The 7,141-nt window shown below is 43.1% G+C and overlaps 1 non-coding gene across 1 annotated transcript; it reads right to left on the bottom strand.

The window, feature by feature from the left end:
• Nucleotides 1-5,225: 5,225 nt before the first annotated feature.
• TRNAT-UGU lies at nt 5,226-5,298 on the bottom strand. The gene has a single exon. It is a non-coding gene; the product is annotated as a tRNA-Thr (tRNA).
• Nucleotides 5,299-7,141: the final 1,843 nt, after the last annotated feature.

The raw sequence follows: 7,141 nt of genomic DNA, 5'->3' as shown, positions 1-7,141 counted from the left end.
GTGTTTATTGAATCCCCCTGCTTAATACTACATTAGTAGTATTTTTGATGTTGCACATTTAAAGCAATGGTAAAATAAGGTACTCCCACTTAAAGTCTATGCATTAATGACTTGTACTTTTGCAAAGTCTCAATAGTATTGCTAAAAGTATGCCATTTGTCTTGGTGACAGAGTTGTAATATCACTGGAGTGCATTTTAGTTTCAGTTGAAGTGGCAGGTTTGCTGCAAATCTTCTTACATTCAGTCCTTCTGGGCCATACTAAATGGGGAGGTTAGTTATTACATGTTTCTTTGAGTAGTGATAGGAAATTAGCTGGAGATGTTTGGTTTTACTTAAGATATTTTGATGATATTGGAAGCTTTGCCATGAAAGGGTGAAAAGGACCCCACACAACAAGGTGATGTCCATAATCAGTGATGAGCAGTCATATTATCTGGGCTTGACTTTGTGCTCCACATGAGCTATGTTGGATTAGCACCATAGGAAGCTGCAAGAGCCAAGTAGAAAGGGTTGGTGTGAGCAGCTTATGCGGGCTTGCTCATTCTGGAGAGAGGGGGGAGTAGGCAGCCCATGCCAATCTACACCTGACCCTTACAACAGTCTAATGGGTATGACATGAAACACTACAGAGTGGTGACCTTGGATGTGTACAAGCATTTCCATAGAAACAGTGAAAGTCACAGCTACACAGGGGAAGGATTAGGCTGGAGAGGTTGAATGTCACATGCCTATGATATCCAGCTCCCAGCATTTGACACTCACCTCTCCCAGGAATAAATGCACCTAGGTTCTCTCCCTGCTCAGGGAGTAAATGGACCACAGGACAGGAAATGAATGGCTCTGGCTTTTACCCTGCAGAAAGATAAGCTAAATTTATAGGGCGCCAGGAAGTGAGCTTGAAAATTTGCAGGGCATATCTATGTATATATTTGTTTGTGTGTTAGCACACACACACATATATATATGTACGCGCAAAAGTACATTGTGGAAGCTTGTTGTGACAGGCTGACAGAATCAGAGAAAAAAGTTTGAATAAATGTGATAGTGATCTTCAAATCTTTAACGTCAGAGTTTAGTACAGTTTTGTTTTTGTTCTTCATATCAGTGATCCATCTTTCATTTGTGATGACTGTTGTTAAGAACTTTTCTGAGCTAAGTTACTGCTTGTGACATCCTGCACATTTTGGAACTAAACCTGCTAATTGTTAAAAGTCTTCACTTCATAGACACAAGATGAGGTTATTAGCCTAGTATTCACCCATGAACCTATAATTATTTAAATAAATAAATGGTCTAATAATAAAGTTACAGAAGCAAAATGTTTGCTTTTATTTTATCAGCCATGTTGAGTCAGATTGAGAATCCAAAGGTTCTATAGTTTCCTTGCTGGAAGTTTTCTTAGATGTTCTCTTCATTTGTGTAGTAAGCCTTTGCATATATCAGCATCTACACACACAATATGCAAGGGAAACAGTGTTGCTATATTTTGCAAATTTACATTTTTTGTGGTGGTGGGGTTGTATGGACCATTTTATTGTGAACAACATTTTCATTTTTACATACTCTACCATCCCCATGCATAGTGCACTTGTTATTCCAGCACCCATTGCTCACCTGCATTCTTATGTTTTTTTTGACATGTTTCACAAGATTACTTTTTGCCTGATTTACCCAGATGATCATTTCAAATGCAGCTGGCTGAAAGATGAATAGATAAACTCAACAGTCAAGAAAGGTCAAAAGGTACCTGAAAAGCCATCTTTGGCAGACTAGGAAGACATACTCCTTATTTCAAATTAATGATCACCAGTACTAAAAATACTACAACCACCCAGTGCTCAGAGGTCTGATTCCAGCAAACCTTCAATTTATACTACTTGCTGAATGAATAAAAGGACACTGCAGATTTGGGCTGCCATTCTATAATGATTTGGTTGAATGGTTTAAATAAAAAGCCCTGCTTAATATGCAGATCTCTATTCAAGGCAGGTGCTATCTTGGTAGCAGCCAGGTAAAATGCTATGCAAGTTGTATTCAAACTTCCATACACAGCACACAGCTAGGAGGCTTGATGATGCAGACAGATATCTGAACATATAACAAATTATGAGCTTGTGATTTATCAAGTTTACCTCAGGATCACACAAGAAAAAGAAAGTAAGAACTTAACAGTATATGTCACAGTATTTAAAACAGATTGGTACCTAGCCGGATGTCAGTGTTGAAAACTTAAGCTTAACTTTCCCTGGATCATACAACTTATGACCATCTCACAAGTGTAGGAGTGTATAGGTGGATATATGAGCATAGATCCTCACACCATCTTCAAACTAGTGGCCTGAAGACCTTGGAGAGAGACTGGTCAGCTTGGAGTGGTCATGTATGGAGAGAGCAGCCCCCATGGAACAATAGTCCTGCAGACAGGGCAGTAAGACTGAAAGAAATGGTACCCAAAAGGGGAATGAGGGTGGGAAGGAATACTGAAACGCTGTTATGGTAAGATCTTACACAACTGTACTAGGTCCTGACTGAGATCACTGTTGCAGTATTCCAAGTAGATGGGCGATTCCCAGAGCTCAAGGGAACAGATGAGAGGATGGTTAATAGAACTGTCCAAGAGTCCAGAGAGAACTAACCTGGTGACGGCAGGACAGGATCTTGAAAAGGCATCAGTTCTGTAATATTTAGTGAAAGTGTGTACAGAAGACCAGGTGGCAGCCTCCAGGATTGTCCTGTCATCAAGCTCTTTATACAAGACCCCCCCAGTGATGCTATTACCCTGGTATAATGAGGTTGGCAAGGATTTGCCATGATGTGAGTAGCAAAAAGAAGTGGACTTTGGGATTTAGCTTGCAATGGTTTGTTTATAGATACTGGCTGGCCTGGTTTGTAGCCCATAAAAGAGATAAATGGTCTGACTTACGCACAGATTTCGTTTTATCCAAATAAAATCTCAGCTGTCTATGTAGATCCAGGGATTGCTGCAGTCTTTCCTCCCTGTTTTGTGGGTTGGGAAAGAAAGTAGGCAGGATGATGGCCTGGTTGAGGGACATCTCATTAACCACCTTAGGCATAAAGGAGGAGCTAACCCTCAGGGACAACCTGTCCTAGTAAAAAAAAAAGGGTGGAATGGCTGAGAGTTCTTAAGGTTCTGAGACTTTCCTAGCAGAAGCGAGGGCTAGAAGCAAGAGAGTTTTCCAGGTGCAGAATTTGAGATTTGCTGATGCTGCTGGTTCAAATTGTGGCAGAGTGAGCTTTTCCTCTATGATGTTGAGGTCCTAAGGAGGGGGCATGGGCTTCCTTTAGGGTCTTAGGTGCAGCACCCTTTTTAGTAATTGTTTGACCTGTCTGGACATAACAGGTGGACTGAGGGAAACTCAGGCAAACATGACTGGCAGGTGGACTTTGACAGGGGAGTATTCCAGACTTGTATTCATGAATTTACACAAGTACTTTAGGATAAGAGGAACCTTTCATTTCATATAGTCTTGTTTGTTTTTATGACACCAGAAGTAAAATCTCTTCTACTTGGCTAGGTACGATTTTTCAGGTGGTGGGTCTCTGTGCTTCCTGGAGAACCTACAGTAAGTCCTCTTAAAACTGGCACCTGAAAGGGATCAGAAATCTATCATCCATAAGCTTAGGTTTAGAGATGACAGGTTTAGATGAAGCAGTGATCTCTTCAGCTGTGTGACGAGAACCATCTTGCATGGTAATTTGTGGTGACTGCAGCTGGCTAGATGAAAGAGAAGGGGGAACCAGTGTCCCAAAAGACCTGCCTGCTTAGGGGCCATTTGTGAGGGTCTTCAATGGACCTGCTTAGTGAGTTTGCTAAAACGTTGTCCTGTGATGGGATGTACACTGCGAGTAGGGACATGTTCTTCTGGGTAGCTAGGTCCCTTAAGGCAATCTGAGCTACTCCACATAATTGGTATATCTGGCCCATCCTTGTTTGTTTACCACGACAGTGCTGTGAACACTCAATGAGGTCCTGATTTCCAGATGTCTGAGAAAAACTGACGTGCTTGGATGAGGGCCCTCATCTCTTTCAGGTTGATGTGCTCTTCCTTGAATTTGGGCTGCCACCTGCCATGGACTCTGGAAACCTGTCCAACCCCCACTCCCCCAAACTTGTCTGAGACATCTGTGTACTTCTCTTAAGCTAAAGTTTATAATTTGAAGGGACGCACTGGACTGAGATTCACCTGAGCCACTCACCATATCTCCTTGAGACAAGGTATGAGGGGAACCTTTGTGTCTAGAGGATAGGAGTGTTGGGACCATATAGTTTTCAGGTACTGCTGAATTTTCCTCATATGCAACCTGGCTAGAGGTAGTAATGGAATGGTTGCTACCATGAAAAATAAGGCCCTTAGAAGTTCCCAGGCTGAGCATGTGTTGAGGGAGGAGATGGAGTGGAAGTAAGCTGCAAGGTTTTGCACCTTCTGCTAAGGCAGGTAGGCCTGCATCTTCTTGGTGTCCAATCTGTAGCCCAGGAACACTAGGTCCTGGGAGAGCTAAAGAGTGGACTTTTTCTAGTGGACAGTGAACCCCAGCTGCAAGTGTAGGTTGAGGGTGAACTGGAGGTGTTGCAGTAAGGTCTGCTGTGAGTTAGGCTACACCAGTACTACATCTAAGTAAGGAAAAATCTGAATTCCCAAAGTTCAGCAAAAGGCAAACACTGTTGCAGAAACTTTGTGAGCACTCTGGGGGGCTGTGGAAAGCCCAAAAGGCAAAGCAGTACACAAAGTGAGATCAGCCAATACAGAACTTGAGGAATTTCCTGTAGGAGTGAATAGAAATATATAGATAGGCATCCTTTATATCTAGAGAGCATCGATATGACTGTGGAAGAATAAAAGGCAATAAGCTCTGTACAGAGAGCATTTTGAAAGCTGACACCCTTGGGAAAGTATTTACCAAGGAGGCATTATTTACCAAGGAGGCATTTATTTATTTTAATTTATTTTACATTCGTTTACCAGGAAAGTCCGACTTGGAACAAGCCAATTTTCAGTGGAGGCCTGGGGAGAAACTCTCCAGAAGCATGGCTTTGTAATGTGGGAGAAAACTGGAGCACCTGGAGGAAACCCATACAAATGCGGGGAGGAAATGCAGGCTCTGCACAGAAGGTAGCCCTGCCAAGAATTGAACCAGAGAACCTCTTGCTGTGAGTCGACAATGCAAACCACTGCATCACTGTGCTGTCCAAAATTGCCCATCAGGCCCCAGCGAGATTTGAACTCGCAACACCTGGTTTACAAGACCAGTGCTCTAACCCCTGAGCTATGGAGCCTTTAAGATACAGTATGGATTTCCATTAACCTTGTTTTCTTGGAACTAGGAACATTCTGGAGTAAATACCCCTTCCTACTAATTTGGCAGGCACTGGTTCTATTGTGCCTTTGGCCTGTAACTCCTGGAGGATAGGTGGAGGAAGCTGCAGTTGACTGTGGGGAGGAGGAGGGATACTATTTCAAGGGATGGAGTTCCTTCCAAAGCATGGCATAACCCTTTTTTTTTTTTAATAGAAAGCACCCACTGGTCCATGGTTATTTTTCCCAATCTAAAATAGACGGAGTTTGTCTTTTGGACAGAGGCAGGGTAGGATCAAGAGGGAGGAGGGTGGACTTGGGAGATGGCTCACAGTGACATTTCTGAGAAGGGAGGCTTCCCAAACCTGGGGGTCACTCTGGGGTTTCTCTGGAAATCTCTTTCTGGGCACCTTCCTGTGTTTCTGGAGTGGCCGGGATTCCCTTCTAATGAAAGAAGTGGACTTGGCAGGATAATTCCTCTGGTATCTGGGTACAGAGGTATGCAGAATCTGTCTACAAGTCTTTGATAGTTTTGCCTTGTTCCTGTACAACTTTAAATAAGTTGGCTAGCTAAAAAGATTCTTGTCTAAAAGGTGAATCAATTAGTCTGGCTTTGAAGTCCTCAGGCATGGGTTGGTTGTGCAACCATGCATACTTGCAGACAACAGTACCAGTAGCAACTGTGCTGAAAGAGGCCTCCACAGCATAACTACATTTTACACTGCCTGGACACCTGCGTGGTCTGATTATCTAAAGACAGAATTTGTTGTTTGGATTCTGAGCCCTGGGAATCCACCACTACCTTGTTTAAAGTATTGAAGATGAAACCAAATATTTGGTCATCTGGGTATGGAAGTTAATAGACCTGTAAGCCGTAGTAGTAGTACAGACCTCCTTTTCCCATGTATCTATAACCCTGCTGTCCTTATATGAAGGGAGGGCATTGGCATTGGGGAGCAATTTAGGTTTGTCCAAGAAGGCAGATGCATCTGCCACTGGATTTTTATGCACAAATTTAAGTTCATATGGAATTTTTTGAACTTGTCTGGCTTTTTGGGAGCAGGGGCTGTGAATTAGGACTATAGATGTAGACTGGAAGGCATTCCAAGAAGGCCATCAGAACTGGCAGGATGGGTGAAGGGGCAGGAGTGCTCACTTCCAGGAGATTATAACACCTTTTCTGGAACCACTCAACACGTTTCGATGTTAAAATAGTCTCCCCAAAAGAAGCCTCTTCTACAGGGGAGTCAGGTGAGATGGAGTCATCATCGTCTCAAGGTATTTGACCAGGAAAGTGGATTTGAGGGGAATAAGCCAGATAATGGTCAGACACATCTGATCAACAGTATTTTTCTGAGGAGTAGGAGTGGGTGGAGGAGCAGACAAGATGGTTTCAGGGCCATAATAGCCTTGAGCAGACCTTTAAGAAATCCATCCAGTCTCTCTCTCTAGATGAAGGGACATTTTGTCTTTTGTCAATTTTCTTAGATGCAATGTTCACTTGAAGCAAGCAGGGTGGCTCAGACCCCTGATGTACCTCAATTAATGTTCCAGGAATTTTCCCTAACTAAAATCTGCAGAATGTTTTCTGGTCCCTCCAAAATGATGAGCCATGGTTCGCCCTTCTCAGTAGAAGCAGTCTCATCAGTCATATGACCCTCTGATGCTATACTTCTGCGGGGTTGTACTACAGGGCATCAGAGGTAGAGTTTGATGTGTAGCAGGTTCTGTAACCTCGGTGGATGTGCCAGAATCAGACTGGGCAGATTGTCAGAGACCTAGGCCACTTCAGTTTTTCTTGCGTGATGGAGGTACATAAAGGAA

Source organism: Protopterus annectens, chromosome 5.part0, assembly GCF_019279795.1.
Source record: "Protopterus annectens isolate FY-2018-M chromosome 5.part0, PAN1.0, whole genome shotgun sequence".
In the NCBI taxonomy this organism is placed as follows: Eukaryota; Metazoa; Chordata; order Ceratodontiformes; family Protopteridae; genus Protopterus; species Protopterus annectens.
Note: the sequence above shows the minus strand (reverse complement) of the source record. Positions and strands in the feature narration are given on the sequence as shown.